The following is a 19,232-nucleotide window of genomic DNA, read 5'->3' as shown; positions in this document are numbered from 1 at the left end:
TTCAGTCTCTTAGAAGACTCTTTCTGGAGCCCTGAGCAACCATATATAGGGTCTGTTTACCTAGAGACCATCCTGCTGGAGTCTCTGAAGTCCCTGTGAGCTCTCTGAGCAACAGTTCCAGCTGAGCTCAGCTATCCAGCCCTCCCAGGCAGGGTGCATCAGTGGCCCTCTAGACCAGCCTGTCCACCAGCTATAAACCAGCAGTGACCTCAGTCATGCCACAAGCAGCAGAAAAATCACAGTCAAGCCCAGCCCAAATTTCTCACTGAAAAAACTTGTGAGCTATTATATAATCCAATGGTTGCTATTTTAAGTAACTGTGTGGTAGGCAGAATAATGCCCCCTCCAAAAAAAAAATTGTCCACATTCTAATCTCATGAACCTATGAATATGTTACTTTATGTGGTAAAGGAACTTGCAGATGTGATTCAAGATCATGAGATGGTGGGATTATCTTGGGTTATCTAGGAGGGCTCAAAGTAATCACAAGGCTTTTTATGAGAAGGAGGAGAGTCAGAGAGACTTGCAGAGGCTATGCTACTGGCTTTAAAGATGCAGGAGAGGGTCATGAAACTAGATGGGAAAGACAAGGAATGAATTCTCTTCTACAGCCTCCAGAAGAAACAGATTTTCAAACACATCAATGTTAGTCCTCTAAGACTCGCTTCAGACTTCTGACCTCCCAAACTGTCAGACAGATTTGTGATGTATTAAGGCACTAAGTTAGCCATCATTTGTTATAGTAGCATCAGGAAACTGATGCATAAAGCCAGGCGCAGTGGCTTACGCCTGTAATCTCAGCACCTTGGGAGGCTGAGGTGGGCAGATCACTTGAGGTCAGGAGTTCGACACCAGCCTGGCCCTAGGGTAAACCCCCCCACCCCCAACTAAAAATACAAAAATTAGCCAGGCATGGTGGTGGGCACCTATAATCCCAGCTGCTCGGGAGGCTGAGGCAGGAGAATTGCTTGAACCCCGGAGGCGGGGGTTGCAGTGAGCTGAGATCGCACTGCTGCACTCCAGACTGGGCAACAGAACGAGACTCTGTCTTTAAAAAAAAAAAAAAAAAAAAAAAAGAAACGAACATATAAAGTTTTAGGTTGATTTGTTATGCAATAATAGAAAATGAAGACAGACCTTTTCCTCCCATCCCACCTCCCCACACAGGTGTGTGCACACAAATATTACCTTGCTAATTCCTGTTCATTATTCAGAATTCAACCTAAATTTTTACTTGTTAGCATGTGTTAAAGAATGTATTCTTAGTAGAATGTAATTTATTTTTGAGATTACATAATATCTTTGCCCCAGCTGGGTGTGGTGGCTCACGCCTGTAATCCTAGCACTTTGGGAGGCTGAGGCAGGTGGATCACCTGAGGTAAGGAGTTTGAGACCAGCCTGGCCAACATGGTAAAACCCCATCTCTACTAAAAATACAAAAATTAGCTGGGTGTGGTGGCAGGCACCTGTAATCCCAGGTACTCGGGAGGCTGAGGCAGGAGAACTGCTTGGACCTGGGAGTTGGAGGTTGCAGTGAGCCGAGATCGTGCCACTGCACTCCAGCCTGAGAGACAAGAGCAAAACTCCATCTCAAAATAATAAAATAATAATAATAATAATAATAATATCTGTGTCCCTACATGATTAAAAGTTCCAGAAGGTCAGGCCTAGTCTATTTGCCTGATCAGTGAATCCCTATTACCCAAGTACAATACCTGACATTTAGGAAACATTTGATGAGTGAGAACGTGACTGGTTAAATAAATGCAGATGCATCCGAGTATAAACCTTGTGTTGGAACTTCAGTTTGGAAATGTATATAAAACAGAAAAAAAATGTGTTGGAAGTATGTGCATCTAATGGCAAAAAGTTTTAAGATTAAAAAAAATTTTTTAGATTGGTTATTTTTTTAGAATGAAAGCAAGTGACTGCTATACAGGTCGGTATTGAATATCTGAGTATCAGGGATGGGAAATAGAAACATTGATTATTATTCAAAAATCTAAACTTATGTTGAAAAAATCAAATAATTGAATTTTGATCAAGTCACATTCAACAAACTTCTAAGAACAAATGGCCAAAGAGGTATTTTCAGCCCTTGAATACGAACCAACTTGAATTTTATACATTAGAGAATATTGGAAAACACAAAATAAAAATAACCTATAATCCTAACACTCATAGGATTATAACTACTGATAACCTCATGAAATATGTCCTTCTCATCTTTTTCCTCTTCAAATATAGTCCTATGCACAATTGGGATCACGTAAGAAATACCGCTTCATAATCTGCATTTCTTAGAAATATTTTCCCACATAATTAAACATTGTTCTTTAACTTTTTCTTTTTACAATTTCAACTTTTGTTTTAGCTTCAGGGGGTACATGTGTAGGTTTGTTACTTGGGTATATTGTGTGATGTTCAGGTTTGGGATATGACTGATCTTAGTATATTGAGCATAGTACCTCAAAGTTTCTCAACTCTTGCTCCCTTCCCCATCTAATATTCCCCATTGTCTATTATTCCCATCTTTATGTCCGTGAGTACTCAATGTTTAGTTCCCACTAATGATAACACACAGTATTTGGTTTTTGATCCTGTGTTAATTAGCTTAGGATAATAGCCTTCAGTTGCATCCATGTTACTGCAAAGGACATAATTTTTTTATTTTTTATGGCTGCATAGTATGGTATGGTGTATATATACCACATTTTCTTTATCCACTCCACCATTGATGGGCAACTAGGTTGAGTCTATGTCTTTGCTACTATGAATAGTGCTGTGATGTACATATGAGTGTCTTTTCGGTAGAACAATTTGTTTCCTTTTGGATATATACTCAGTAATGGGATTGCTGAGTCGAATAGCAGTTCTGTTTTAAATTCTTTGAGAAATCTCCAAACTGCTTTCCACAGTGGATGAACTAGTCCACATTCCCACCAACAGTGTATAAGCATATAACACGTTTTTAGTGGCTAAATATAACTTTCACATGTAGATGTTTCAATAAAATATTTTAGCAATGTCTTTTTGTTATAAAAATAAGAAGAATATATTCATAAATAAAATTCAAGTTTTTAAAGTTAATTTTCTAGAGTGAAATTCCTAGGTCCTCTGAATTCACATTTCTTAGCATTTCCTAGTTGTAAGGTATAATAAAGGACGTTTGAGAAACAAAACATACTATATCCCCATTTGATGATTAACAACACACAGTAACAAATTTGAAAAGCTCTGAAAAGTCTAGTAATAGAAAAGAAACCTGTATTTAGCTTTGTGCAATGGAAAAAGAAACATATTTGACAACAGAAAGATCTTACTGTATCTCCTAGAGCATGCATGCAAGTAGGCGGCCTTTAGCTTTAGGGTAACTCTGTTGTTATGCTTTGAAAGGTTTTCTACCTCAAGTTCTTAAAACTACTATCTATATTCAATTTGAATATTTAAATATTTCATCCATTAAGCATTTATTTTGGCATCAGGAACATGTTAGGTCCTCCATGTTCATTTTTCTTTAAAACTAGAAGTTGGTTTCTGACCAGGATGTGTTATAAAGTTTTCTCTCCCCTATCCATTTAAAATGCCATTTTTTATCCCACCCTAAATTACCATACACAATTCAGTCTACCTCTGAACTCTCTTTTTCACTGCACTAAGCTGTACCACACCATACTTCCTTTTTTTTTTTTTTTTTTTTTTGGAGTCTCGCTCTTGTTGCCCAGGCTGTAGTGCAATGGCGCAGTCTCGGCTCACTGCAACCTCCATCTCCTAGGTTCAAGTGATTCTCCTTCCTCAGCCTCCTGTCCCATGCCTGGCTAATTTTTTGTATTTTTAGTAGGGACGGGGTTTCACCATGTTGGTCAGTCTGGTCTCGAACTCCTGACCTCAGGTGATCCACCAGCCTCAGCTTCCCAAAGTGCTGGGATTACAGGCGTGAGCCACCATGCCCAGCCCACACTTCTTCAATATTTAATAAATGTTTAATATATTTTCACGACACCAAGGAAATGCTGCTCTCATTTCTCATTTCAAAACTATCCTGGACGTCCTCACATGTACATGTATCATTTTACAAATGAATTCAACATATACATATAATTCAACATATATAATGTCATACATACATAACTGAATTGAATTCAGTGTCCATATATGCTAAGTACTTATAGATGTTGGATTTATTATTCCAGGAAAAGAAAGTAAATTTGGTTAAGTTTCAACATTAAAATCCTGTTGGGATTTCAATAGGAATTGTGTTGAATTCATTTAAGGAAGACTTTGCCATGGGAATGAAGTCTACTCACCTCTGAACAAGTTAAAGATATACTATTTACATGAAGTGGCTGTGATTAGATTATAAAAGTAAACAAGCTAAATGCATATGGAGAAGAACTGGAAATAATTTTTTAATTTACTCCTCACAAAAAACACAGGAGGTAGGTAATTTTATTATTCATTGTTTAAAGAGAAAAAAATTACTTGTATCACACATAAATGAAAGCAAAAAAAAAATCTCAAAATTTTTGTTTCACAGCTTTTGTTTTCTCATCCAGATTAAATGATGAATTCAACCTCCTACTTCATGTTTTGGTGAATCCATTAATCAGATTTTAGACCTTTGTAAATTTCTGAGATTTGATGAATTCATTTCCCAATTTCTGTCCTGTCCAGTTCCAATACAGCTAAACAAAACATGAGCTTTACACTGTCCCAGTTTCCAGGAAACAGAATATCACTTGCAAAAGATAATCTGAAGCCAAGGTTGTTTCTAGGATAATACTAAAAAGTAAAATAAAACAAGGAAAGAATAGTATTATTTTCTTCTCTAAGAATGTTTCTCTTAACTTTTTCTCCATAACAAATGTGAACCAAAAAAAAAAAAAAAATCTGAGCACACATATTAAACAAACCAATTCAGCCATATTTTGTGCCAAAAAAATGAAAGTTACTTCTCCAATTTCATCAGTTAAAAAATCACAAGCTCTAATTTGGTACTTTGAGATATCAGCAGATGAAGAATTAAAACAATTAAATGTATTGAAGTTAAAAGATACTGAGAAAGGATTTAGTAAAATTAAATTGCTGAGGAAGGAATAACATTTTTCTTCTGTCCTTGAAATTGATGTGGGAGGGCTGAATAGCCTTAGAATTTTTAGACTTCTAAGTATGTCTCATTTAGTGACTCAGAATGTTAAAAACTTTCTGAGAGGAACTGGTTATTTATAGAGCTAGATACAGTTCATAGACAATAAACTGTCTTTTGGTTTTAAAATGTTGAAAATGTAAAATAGAAACGGTATCTTCTGTTCCACCTTCCTTTCAAAGTATCTATTCTGCTTAAAGTTGTTTGTCCCCTTAACACAAGAGACAACTAAGAGTAAATAACTGCCAAATATTCCCATGATGTACCTCAAGTTTCCATAAGCAGTAACATTAAGCTTTTTTTAAAAAAAGTAACTACATCTCTCATTTATTATCTTGATATTCCATAGCTTTTGAAGTCATAATCTTTATGATTATAGTTGGAAAAGTTAATCAAGAGGGTTATTCCATCTTAAAATCTTGAATAAAAATACATTCATCCATTCAATAAACGTTTATCAAATGTGTATTAAATGACAAATACTCCAGTAGCCACCAGGCATACGGAGCTGAAAAAAACACAATTCCTACCTCAAAAGACTTCAACCAAGTGGAGAAATGATACCATTGAGGCATCGCAGGAAGCATACACAAAACTCTCATGCAGGGATATGTTGATTGGGCTGTGGCCTAGTACTGGCATTGCTGTGGATTGTGCATGTCTGGGCATATTTGCAGGTCTGGTGAGGAAGACCCCATATAAGTTATATGTTTGGTTTCTGAGTAGTAGAAAGCCTTGCAGCCAATGAAGCTTCATAATAAAATAATAAAACATGTCATATAATAATTTATGGTACCCAATACTAGAAATTGATAAAATCAATGTGTACTGCTTCCTTAAATCAGCACATAGTCTCTAGCTCTAACTTTGATAAAAGTGAGCCCACAGCAGCAGGAACCCTTTGCTTGACTCCCATACTTGTGTCTCAAGTATATTTCTGTTTCTTCTGAGTATGGATCTGAGTCTGTTTCCCAGGCTGAAGTGCGGTGGTGCAATCATAGCTCACTAAAGCCTCAAACTCCTGAGCTCATGTCTCAGTCTCCTGAGCAGCTGGGACAACAGGTGTGTGCCACCACACCCAAGTAATTTTCTCAATTTTTTTTTTTTTTGTAGAAACGAGGTCTCACCCTGTTGCCCAGGCTGGTCTTGAACTCCTAGCCTCAAGCAACCCTCCCACCTCAGCCTCCCAAAGTGCACAGATTACATGCATGAGCCACCATGCTTGGTCCATATTTCTCTACTAAAAGAACCCAGATGCTCTGAGGACATGACTGATTCTGTCTTCAGCAGAAAAAATATATCTAAGGTGGGTCTAGAGCATTCTTTTGTGGCCAAAAGGAAGGGTGGTTTTATAGCAGGAAATATAATGTTGGAGGTACAGGGGAGAAGCTTAAAAGTTATCCACAGAAGAAGTTGTAAAAAGCCAAGCATAAAAAGAATAGTAATTTTTAATAATGGGAATAATGTTAAGTTCAAAATTATACTCAAAAGAGAGCAGTTAATATACAGTGCATAAATTAATGTTATAGAAAATACTGCTATATATGATGGAAAAAAAAGCATGTAACAACAGCATGCTTAAATGTATTCACATTGAATATTATGGACGTGTTAATGGATGGATTATTCAGAAGTTGGCTTTAGTTGTGTCTGTGAAAGTCAGGTGACAACACAAAAGGCAAATGAACAATCTCAAAATTCAGCCCTAAACTGATTTCCACAGTAAATCTATCCCCACCAAGCATGTTGTGAGTTTCATAGACTTGACTAAAGATTTCAGGGACACAGGAACATGTCACCTTATGGGCCACTACCCTCAAGATACTGGAAACATCTTCGCTCCACCATCCATCTTCTTTGGGTCCATCTCCTTCTTCACCCTCCTGGATACCTCCTACACCTTCTTCTTTTGCAGCTCAGAATCTCTCTTCTGGGCAGAGAAATCTGGTTTTCTATAGCCAACATCTGAATATTCACATAACCAAACATGTCTCACTATTTAGAAGAATAAATGTCCCTCAGTGTACCAGATGCCCCACTCCATCTTGAAAAACACTAGCCACTATAAACAACAGAAAGTTTCTTTGTTATATATATATAAAATAATTAACTCTGTTGCCACCTAATTCCCATAGACTTCACCCCTTACAATTCTTCAACCATCTCTAAATGATTTACAAGCAATTTTTAAACTACTTGTATATTATTCCCTCCACAGTGTGGACTTTCTACATTTTTCTTTTTTACATATACAGAATGCAAAGACACCGTTTACAACTAAAGTGCTTCTCTCTGCTGATTTGTTAATTAGTCTAACAACCTAGGGAAGTTGGGGACTTCCTCAGGAAGTTAGTTTATCCATGAGAAGTTATTTCCTAGTCAAAGAGGAAGTAAACAGACATGTTAACTAGATTGTTAAGGTCAAACTGTGTCCATGACTGTAAAGGGCAAATATTTCCAATATCAGATTATTTGTCCTAAAATGTTGGTCCCCAAGTTCCTCTATAGTCTCTCTTCACTATAGAAGAGTTGAGAAGATGGTGCTTTAGTGTAAAACCTCCACAATACACTAAAGAAAGGTCATGGATGCAGAATGGCCTATTTGTCACTGACATCACCAAAAATATGGGCTCCATTGAAACCCTAGTACAAAGAACACTGTGGCCACGCAATCTGTAACCCCATGTTTTAGTTAAAGACTGTCCTTTAACACACTTTGTGAGCCTATTCAGTGTTGCCAGGGAGGTGGTTGTTTTGAAGCTTCCATTTTCCCTACATGGACCCAGTGAGATTTCTCCCAGCTCTTCACACCCTAACACATCATGCTATCTTCCTTTCCATGCTTCCACTGACTACTCACACAGCAAAAAGCCAACAGTCCCAGGCTTCCATGAGGGTGTCCTGATTCCTCCAACCCACACCCACTCCCTTCTGCTTTAGACCACCTGTTGAGACATAATTTTATCCCGCCCTGAATGGCTATTTAACTGCTACACAAGTGTTTACTTGCCCCAGTAATTGCTACAGTTCTGGAAGTAGTGGAACTTGTCATAAAATCAAATTCCTTCAGGAGCCAAAGAGCTAACAGAAATATTTAGATGACAGTTTGTTTAAGACAGTTGGGAATGGTGGGGATTCAGTCATAGCAGGGTGCATGCTCCACCGAAATCATTATTAAACCCAGAATTATTTTTGAAAATTCTTTAAAGAGAAGAAAACACATCTAAGGGGAGGAATCATCCTCTGTGCTACCAGTTGGTGACCCCTGACTGACATATTGTGAACTCTCCATAAGAGACTAAATACATGTATTTGGACTATATTCTTTAATAAGTTCCCACTGAATTAAGATACTGAAATTACTGATAAAAAAATTAGGAATGATGCAGGCTTTCATCACAAATACACTTAGATGTACTCAGATGAACCATAATGTCTATGGCTGAAATACACTGATTAGTTTTTTGGTGCTTTTTTTGGAAATGGCAAACTAGGTGAAAGAAATAAACATAGAATTATTTTGGACATGGAATTAGAATATTAAATACCTAAACCTGTCTCTCTCCAACATCTGCATAAAGGCACTGAGAGCTCTGGACATCTCGATTAAATATTACTTTACAATTCCCTTAAGTGCATGGTGTACACATACACACACACACACACACACAGGAAACGGATTTTCTTCTAAGACTATCATATGATATTCTGGTCATTCTGGATGATGCATTTTGGAAGATAATTCCCTCAAGAAATTAAACTTATTACTTGCGTCTGAAATGGTATTTAGCATTTTATTGTACATTTGTAGGCTTACAAACCAATTTTCTGGACACTGAGATGATGAGCTTTCCACTGCTTAAAAGATTCCTGGATGCAAATTTGACTTCTTTATTAAATTGGGCACACTGAACATTAACATGCTCAAATCACCAGATGTAAGTGGTGCAGTTTTTCTAAAGTTACCTAAATTATACTTGGGCAGTAGCTTAAACAATAAAATAAACTTGGTCATGAAGCAGTGAATTGCTCATTGAATCACCAAAACACATTAAGCTTCAAAGGCTAAAGTCTTGCAAAGCTTTCCTAAATGATCCTGAGAATTTCAAAGATAGTTAAGTTTAAAATTTAAAGACGAAAACAAACCTTTATAATAATCAGTCATCACCTTCCTCATACACAGACTAAAAGCTCGTAATACCACATTTCTGACTTCAGAATCTCTTCCTCTTAAGGCCCCCCACGCAATAGTTGTCATTTTAGAACTATTTTTTAAGAGATTTCTTCAGCATCATTTTCTTTCTCTCATTCTTTGCTTTTTATTCCTATTCCTATGTTACATGTTTTTACTCTACTTTTTTGGTGTCATAGATTGAGTTTCCTTCTATTGTAATAGACAGCTTCAAGGTATATTTCCAGTCTCCTAAGGTACATGCTGAAATTATTATCTTCCACTTTCATATATTTCCAATTAAAGAAAAATTCCATGGCTCAGTTGGGTTTTTGTTTTGATTTGGTTTTTATTTGTTTGTCTGGTTGGCTGGTTGGTTTTTTTGAGACAGAGTCTCACTCCATCACCCAGGCTGGTGTGCAGTGGTGTAATGTTGGCTCACTGCAACCTCTGCCTCCTAGGTTCAAGGGATTATTGGGCCTCAGCCATCTGAATAGCTGAAATTACAGATGCATGCCACTACACTCAGCTAATTTTTTGTATTTTTAGTAGAGACGGGGTTTCACCATATTGGCCAAACTGGTCTCAAACTCCTGACCTCATGTGATCGGCCACCTCGGCTTCCCAAATTGCTGGGATTACAGGTGTGACCCACCGTGCCCAGCCTGTGGCTCAGTTTTTTTAAAGGGAAAATCAGTAAAATAACTATTCAGTAACTTTTTATTACATATACTTTAGATCCTATATAATGACTAACTTAAATATTAATTTTACTAAGTCTGACTGCCATGTGTTAAGAATACAGTTGTGGTAACTTGCAGACTAAATCTTCAACAATTCAAGTATAAAGGCAGCTTAGAATACTAATATTTGCCTTCCATAACTGTCTTAGTCCATTTTCTGTTGCTATAACAGAATGTCTGAGGCCAGGTAATTTATAAAGAAAAGACACTTATTGGGCTTATAATTCTGGTCACCGAAAAGTCCAAAATTGAATGACAGCTGCATCCTGTGAGGACCTCTGGATACTCCAACTCATGGGAAAAAGCAGGAGGGGAGGAGGCATGTGCAAAGAGATCACGTGGCAAGAAAGGAAGCGAGAGAGAGAGAGAGATCAAGAAGCCAGACTCTTTTTAACGCTTTTCTCATCTAGGAAAAAAGAAAAAAAAAAAAACATGTACCTCGTAGCCAACACTCATTTAATTTTACATAAACAGTTATTTGAGGCTGAAGCGAATCTGACTGATTTTCAATGTGAAAATAAAATATAAAAACTGTTCTTGGAGTTATTTCTAAACAAAACTAACATCAGAAACATCTGAATCATCAGAATCATCTACTTCAGAAAAACTGAATTCATCAGATGAATCTTTGGCCAACAACTGCTCGAAAATGATGTTAACTTTACGTGTAGGAATGCTACGTTTTCTAGGATTTGACACTTTCAGTAATCAAGAATTACTGTATTTTGTAAATGTAAATGCCACTACTAAAAACACAATTCTGTAAGTAAAACATTATCTTTTGTTTCCAAAGTCAATACACTAGAGTGATGTGAAAATAATAATAAAAGCAAAAGCTATTTCATGGCAAAGTTATCTTCGGGTAAATGCTGCAGCAACAAGTGCAGGCGAGGATTCTCAGGACAAATGGGAAAACAGTTAAAATATCTGTTCTGATGGGAATTAACCCATTTTCAAGAGAACTCACCCCTGAGAGAGGGCATAAAGGTAATCATGAGGGATCTGCCCCAGGACCCAAACACGGCCCATTAGGCCCCACCACTCAACATTGCCATACTGGGGGCCAAATTTCAACATGAGTTTTGGTGGGGACAAACCACATCCAAACCATAGCAATAACTAAGGATTTAAAGTCAATTTCTAGACCCTATATGGATCACAAAAGTATCTGCATATATAATACTGACAAGATAACACAATTATGAGTTGAAATTGGAAAACACACTTTTCCTAAGTACAGTAAAAATATACTTTGATAGGAACTTAGAAAAATGATTAGCATGAAATTCAGTTTCACCAACAATGACAAAATAAGCATTAAGTACACATCTTATGTCAAGGCTCATAGTCTTGAGCCCTGATATAATCTTTGCCACCTACTAATTTTACATGAAATACAGCCCAACTGATCCTTTCTGAGTTTCCCTGTTTCATCTGCAAAATGAAAACATTTATGCCTTCTCAAGAGAAGTGTAATGGTGAAACAATGGAAACAATGCTCAATGCAATAATGCTCACGAAAGCCTGAAATAATAATTGTCTCAAAAATGTTTGTTGAATTGTTGTAGAGTTTTAAAAAGCTTTTTGGGAAACAGAATTCACCTAGAGTTAAAAGCATCATTTTTCCTTCCCTAGATGATTCATGTACATTTTGTTTGAAAAGTATATTCAAGAAGAAGTAGAAAGAAGACAATATAAAGATATAAGGACAACAGAACGAAAGCAAAGCCAGATGTCTGGGCACTTTCAAAATAATCCTGTTTAGAACTGATCTAATTTGGGCACTGAAAACATGAGAACTCATGACTTCAAATTGGTGATTCTAGATTCCATGGAACAAATATCACCACAAATTCTTTAGAAATCAAATAATTTCACAAGCCTCCAATGACATATTTAAAATGACTTCCTCGCAAGGACTTACACAATATCGCAAAGCGGTATTAACTGAATATTGAAAGGCTATTATAAAATCATGAGTTGACTGAAATGTGTTTCCAACCCTAGGTAACCAGCTAATCTACTGAAGAAAGTTAAGAATCTTTTACCTATGGGGCAGATCCTTTCCTCCTACTGGGAACAATGGTCTTGGGCCAAAGGATTTGGGCTTAACAACCTCTCTCAAACTATTTTGAACAGGCTGCTTCAGCTCTGCAACCAGCTCAAAACAGACTGCTAGAAATCAGGCAGCAAAAGAGAATTAAATAGCAAAAGTTATGGTTTTTTCTAATTTGATCGAAACAATACTGCACCAACCTCCTGCTTGAAAATTTATTAGGTGTGTAATCATAAGCAAACCCTTGCTGGGCACGGTGGCTCACGCCTGTAATCCCAGCACTTTGGGAAGCCAAAGTTGGGGGATCACTTGAGGTCATGAGTTCGAGACCAGCCTGGCCAACATGGCCAAACCCCATCTCTACTAAAAATACAAAAATTAGCCGGGCATGGTGGCTCATGCCTGTAATCCCAACTACTTGGGAGGCTGAAGCAGCAGAATCACTTGAACCCAAGAAGCAGAGGTTGCAGTGAGCCGAGATCGTGCCACTGCACCTCAGCCTGGATGACAGAGTAAGACTCCATCTCAAAAAATAAAAATAAAATAAGCAAATCCCTTCATTTCTCTGTGCTACAGGTATTTATAAAAATAAGTGTATTGGCCATGGAAGACTATGCAGCTATAAAAAATGATGAGTTCATGTCCTTTGTAGGGACATGGATGAAGCTGGAAACCATCATTATCAGCAAACTATCGCAAGGACAAAAACCCAAACACCGCATGTTCTCACTCATAGGTGGGAATTGAACAATGAGAACACCTGGACACAGGAAGGGGAACATCACACACCGGGGCCTGTGTCGGGTGGGGAGAGTGGGGAGGGATAGCATTAGGAGATATACCTAATATAAATGACGAGTTAATGGGTGCAGCACACCAACATGGCACATGTATACATATGTAACAAACCTGCACATTGTGCACACATACCCTACAACTTAAAGTATAATAAAAATATATAAATAAACAAATAAATAAAAATAAAAAATAAAATAAAATAAAAAAGAAAAGTCCTGCCCAAGCATTTGGTTTATATCCTTTCTATTTTTCACATTTAATCAGTATTTATTGAGCAAATACACCATGTGAAACAATTGTGCTATATGTGGGGATACTGAAATGAATCAGGCCCAATATAAAAAGTAATAATAACATGCAATATATATTATACATTTTATCATGTTTTATAACAAAATGATACCTCATATTCTAGCTATTTGTGCATGTCTTTCTACTGCTGTTCCTTGACAATAACTGTTTCTCATTTATCTTTGCATCTTTTAGCACCTAACACAATGACCCATATTCAATAAACAGATGGTGATTTCATTAATTAATGTAAAAAAAATGAGTGTATTGGATCCAAAAATTGACAAGACCCTTTGTAACTCTGAAAATCCCGTGGCTGCATTGTTGTCTGGTTTGATAACCAATGTGTAGAACCAAGATATCATATTAATAGCCCATGCTGTAGATGGGTTCAATATTTGAATATGCGTCCTACTTAAAGAACAGCTGGCCGAAGCTGACTCTTTATCAGCCAATCAAATTTGACCTTTAAACTGACAGTTTTGCCTTCCCCCAGCTCCAGAAAAGACTGAGCCACCCGCCCATAGAGCCATAGCCTCATACCTTTCAGTTCTATGAAAGAAGCTGAGGCTCAGCTTGCTATTTTCAGGAAGCTTCTTCCTAATTAACCTAATCCAACTGATTCTACTCAACGTGCTCTGCTGTGTGCTCTATTCCAATCATGGGCTGGATGTGACTTTCATAACTGAAGGTCAAAGGCCCCTCTTTCCAGTATAGGAGAGAATACCCCATGAATGAGAAAGACTGAAGAATATGAAAGAGAAAGAATAGTAACACAACTGGAAAGAATTAAGCTGTGTCTTACAATGTTGGAATGTAGATTATGTTGGGAAAAATGGAAAATTTCCAGCCTTCTACACTGGAACCCAACCCCCCCTACAGTGTCAGGAAATTAGAAACTTAAACTGTCACAAGAAATACAATGGGCTGTAAAGAACGTCTACACCACTTATCAGGGAGAAAGCCCTGCTGACTGCCAATTCTTTACAAGGGCTGTGGCTTTAGTCTCAAAATTAAGATGCCCAGAACTTTGGCATGAGACTTTGGAATGGAACACTCCCAGTGGGTCAAAAATGCCATTCTCTCATGAATTAAAACCAAAATGTGCCCACTGTGCCTAGGGGAACAGCCTTACGACCCAGAGTGGATTAGCTGGAACACTGGATAGACAGGAAGATCATAAAGTCATTAGCAAAGAAACAGACTTACTGGAGTGGATAAATTCGATGTCTTTACCATTAGGGTTGGGTGCTAGAACACAAAATCGGAGCTGAGGTGAGAGACTATGCAGGGAAAGCCAAGAAAAGAAACCAAAACCAATGTTTGGGAAACCCATGACTCTACAATCTCACAATTCTTCCAGAACTTTCCAGGAAATATTACCATGATGAGTCAGTTCTAACCAGGCACCACGTGCCAGGCTGGGAACACTAGTCCAAGAACTCACTATCAGTTTCAGGCCAGTTCCGCCCCAGAGCTGGAGCATCTGAGGAGAGTTTTGGGGCCAGCGTGCAACCCTGCTCTATATACCAGCCAATCCTCCCCTCGGAACGGGTCTGCTGGCCCGATCTCTCCCCACAGTTGCAAGAAGCATTTTCAAAGAATAGTTTGTGGGCCAGGTGCGGTGGCTCACGCCTGTAATAACAGCAATTTAGGAGGCCGAGGCGGGTGAATCACCTAAGGTCAGGGGTTCGAGAGCAGCCTGGCTAACATGGTGAAACCCCGTTTCTACTAAAAAAAAAAAAAAAAAAAAATTAGCTGGGCGTGGTGGCATGTGTCTGTAATCCCAGCTACTCGGGAGGCTGAGGCAGGAGAATCGCTTGAACCTGGGAGGAGGAGGTTGCAGTGAGCCAAGACTGCGCCACTGCACTCCAGATTGGGCAACAAGAGTGACACTCTGTCTCAAAAAAAAAAAAAAAAAGAAAAAAAGAATAGTTTGTGATGACTCAGATATAAGTCTGAAGATCATGCAGAAGTGGTAGCTGCCCCAACACTCTTTTTTAAGCATACAATTCAATGCTTTTTACTAAATTTACTGAGCTGTGCTGCTATCATCACTATCCAATTTCAGAACATTGTCATCTCCCCAGTAACATTCTTCCTGTCCATTTACAGTTAATTCCCATTCCCACCTGCAGCTGAGGTTAAGTCCAGGTTATGTGAGGGCCCTCTGTTTTCTCTATCCCCATGTCCTCACTTTATTTACCAGCACAATTGCATGAGTTTTCTATGAAGTGACAACACCTGTGTGGTTAGCTACCATGTAGATGTCAGACACAAATGCACACATACATACACCTCCAACCAGGGAAGCAATGTGAACCCTCCCTATCCATCCCATCAGGGAAAAGGCCAACACTTCGGCAAAATGCTTCCAACCTGGCTATTAAAGGTATAGCCATGGTTTTCAAAGACTGCCGGAAAACTGAATATTATCCTTTACAATATATGTCATTTTAAAAAATCAATACCATTCAGACCTTTAAACTAAGAATCTTGCCTGTGCTCCCTGAAGGTGATATTGGCGAATTCAGAGGTGAAAAAATCATGAGAAGCTCAAGGAATTGACGAAAATAACCATAATCAACTGGCTACTGGAAAGCCAATTACATCCAATATTTTCTTAACATCAAAGGTTAAACATAGTTCTAGAAAACAGTAGGAAGAGAATCCGAGAAGCAGTTTTAGCTTGGCTCCTCTGCAGTCTTGTTACAGGTAGTTAGGTAGGCGTGAGCAGGGCAGGAGACGGCTTCCCATCCCACCCCAACTAGAAATGTCGGTGACGGTTTGGCATTGTCTCTCTAAAAAGTGTAATTCCGCAACCAGGGAGAGACAATCTCCTGATGGTCCACACCTGTTAACATTAAAAGTTGTTGATTGAATACAGACTCCAGGGAGAAACAGCTTCCCGGGAATGCACATTAAAACACAAAAAATGGCTAAGTATGATCTTCCGGTTCCATGCCACCGGGGAAAAAGGAAGAAATCCTCAGATGGGCATGCGTACAACTCCCTAAACACACTGCGCATGCTCAGTTCCTAAGGGTAAAGAGGGCTCCGCGCATGCAGGAAGACCACCCTAAGGGAAGAATCATGGGAAAGAGGTGAGCTTATAAAAGTCCTAGGATCGCCGTTAAATGGGGGCACATGAACTTCTCTTTTTAATTTTCAGGTGCCTGCTTGAGTTCCTTCCAAGCGCACCTTCTTTCCTTTTCTAAGGCCTATATGAGTAAACTTCCATTCCTGCTCTGAAACTTGCCTCGGTTTCTTTTTCTATGTCCCTCAGTCGAATTATTTCTTCTGAGGAGGCAAGGACTGAAGTTGCTATAGACCCGTCGGGATAGGCCGCTGGTAATTTGGGGTAACTCAGATCTCTTCCAGTGCTAACAGTCTGAGTGAGAAGTCAGTGTCTGCCTTCTGCTTCTTCCTCAGTGGTTTCCTAGGTGTTTCCCAGTGAGAAGAAAGTTACGCACCATAGTTGAGATCCACCCTCTAGAGGTCAGAGAATACTTCCCTAATCACTTATCCTGAATGGTCTCTTCCTGAGACTATGTCTCCTGTGCGTGGAGGAAATTAGCACTGGCTACTCTGGATCCATATTGAAAAAGCAGCCTGATAAGAGGAAACTAATCATCCCTGCAAACATCCCTGAAATACATTTTAATGTAACATGTGCCCACACCTATTCTATGTTTTTTAATATTTTGTTTTAATTGATTAAAAAAACTACAGCAAAAAGGATTCAGACACACAAATAGCAGAACTTAATACTTTCTTTTTTAATTTTTTCAGTTATGCAAGGGAATGGGCAGCATCTTTCATAGGGACAAGCCTCTTCTACTTAAAAGCTAGAAGGAAATTCCTCACTAATTTAGCGCAGTTGCTCAAAACTCTGTTCCATATGAACATAACATTTTCCTATTTTTCTCGCCTGATTCTACCCTCAGAATAACAGAAAATACATTGTGACAAAATGTATAAAACATTGGCTGGGCCTGTACCTCCTCATAAGGGAAAGGCACAAGAAAATGAAAATTTAAAGCCCCTACAGAGATTTTTCCCCCCTTTGGAAGCATAAAAAGCAGACACTGTTAAATGCATGAGGTCCCACACTACCCTCCCCCAACCCCTGCAACACAGCTGATATAGTTGTGTATTTTCTATTTTTGAAAAGGAGAAAAAATAAGAAAGCTTAAAAAAACAGATTATTTAACCTGCTTTTAACTTTCTATTTGGATAGCCATTCAAATTAGACAAGTTATGGGGACAAGAGTGACTGTAAAACAATGGTAGAAAACATAGATAATCTGGCAAAACAGATTTCTGACTAGAGAGGATTGCACTATATGAAACTGCAATGATTTCCACTATGGCTCCTAAGAATGAAAGCTTCAAAAGTAAATGTCAGGTCGGGAATGGTGGCTCATGCCTGTAATCCCAGCACTTTGGGAGGCTGAGGCAGGTGGATCACCTGAGGTCAGGAGTTTGAGACCAGCCTGGCCAACATGGTAAAACCCCATTTCTACTAAAAGTACAAAATTAGCTGGGCATAGTGGCAGGTGCCTGTAGGCAGGAGAATCACTTGAATCCGGGAGGCAGAGGTTGCAGTGAGCAAAGATCGTGCCACGGCACTCCACCCTAGTCTGGGCAAAAGAGTGAGACTCCATCTCAAATAAATAAATAAATAAATAAATGTCTAGAATCAGTTAATGAGATTTGTACATTACCTTAACTGAATTTCATTAATGATCTAATGCCCATACCTGAATTAACAGGCAGAAAATTAAAACTGGATTGCTACCTGGTGCTTCCATACACTGAAGAGAAAGAACACTCCAATCTGCCAGCCTTACGATGTTGGGAAAACGCATCAAACAGTGCTAAGGTTTTAAGCACGGAGAATATAATCCAGTTGTAAAGCTATTAACCCAGAGAAGGTAATTCTTTGCTACTTGAAGCACACTAAGACAAAACATATCAAAGAGAAGACATATACATACCAGCAGATGTAAACCACATACAATTACAATACATAAATTATAATGCAGATAGAGAGAAATCATGGATCTCAGATGGCCAATGTCAGCCCATGGGTACATGCCCAATATTATGACCAACAGAAATTAAATATCTGAAACAAAAAACTGGAAGTGTGCTTCCGCAACATCCCACAGACTTTAGGAAAGCAGGCGCTACACAATGTCATGAAAATTAGCTGACAGCTCAAGGTCTTTCATTATCAATGGCGTCGATGTTTAAACTGGACTTTAATCCAACAATTAGTTTAGCAACAACTCATTTTCAGACAGAAAGTCATTTAATCATGTTTAACATTAAAATAAAAGAGCTGATTCTATAATTGGGTCAACTTTCCACTAAATAATTACAATAGAAACAATTAATTCCACACTCAAACAAGTAAGTAGTAACTCAAAAGCTTCCATATTGAAAAGCAGTGGAATTCTAACATGTATTACCACATGCAAATTCTTCATCAAGAATATCACTGCGACCAATCTTTGTCCTGACAGGGAGGACCTCTTACATATTCTTTAATAATAATAAAGAAACCCCCTTTTTTCCTACTCCCAATTTTGGAGATTAACTCAAGTTCTACAAATAACATGACTATGATATTGCCACTGTCAAAATCTTGAATTCCAGGTGTGCCTATTTTGAAAGTTCCTCCAAGAACATTCAACTACAGCACAAGGATTTTAAAATAATATCATTTTTTATACGGAAAGACAAGGTATATGATATTGTAAAGCCTTCCCTTAATTTAGCCTATTCCATTTTCACAAAACAACATTTGCCTTATAATTGAGCCACCTGAATCCCGTCAAATCAATTTTCATGAACTGTAACTGCAGTGCAACAACAACAACAACAAAACTTAGGAGACCCTGAACATCCTCATTTTTAAGGATCTCATATGCTCCCACTCAGGAGAATAGAACTAACGCTCCCACACTTTATTTCTGTTCCAAAAATAGCCAGCCCTGTGAAGAAAAAAGAGAGATAATG

The 19,232-nt window shown here is 38.2% G+C and overlaps 1 protein-coding gene and 1 long non-coding RNA gene across 3 annotated transcripts in view; both read right to left on the bottom strand.

Annotated features, from left to right (window-relative positions):
* FBXL7 (F-box and leucine rich repeat protein 7) overlaps positions 1-19,232 on the bottom strand; it is a 433,105-nt gene that overhangs the window by 297,717 nt on the left and 116,156 nt on the right. The window lies entirely within an intron of this gene.
* The window catches only part of LOC134730366 (uncharacterized), a 197,594-nt gene extending 178,362 nt beyond the window's left edge, over positions 1-19,232 (bottom strand). The window contains exon 1 of the long non-coding RNA XR_010112107.1: positions 1-19,232. This exon is cut by the window's left edge and continues 37,197 nt beyond it. This is a non-coding gene — a long non-coding RNA (uncharacterized LOC134730366).

Source organism: Pan paniscus, chromosome 4, assembly GCF_029289425.2.
Source record: "Pan paniscus chromosome 4, NHGRI_mPanPan1-v2.0_pri, whole genome shotgun sequence".
NCBI lineage: Eukaryota > Metazoa > Chordata > Mammalia > Primates > Hominidae > Pan > Pan paniscus.
Note: the sequence above shows the minus strand (reverse complement) of the source record. Positions and strands in the feature narration are given on the sequence as shown.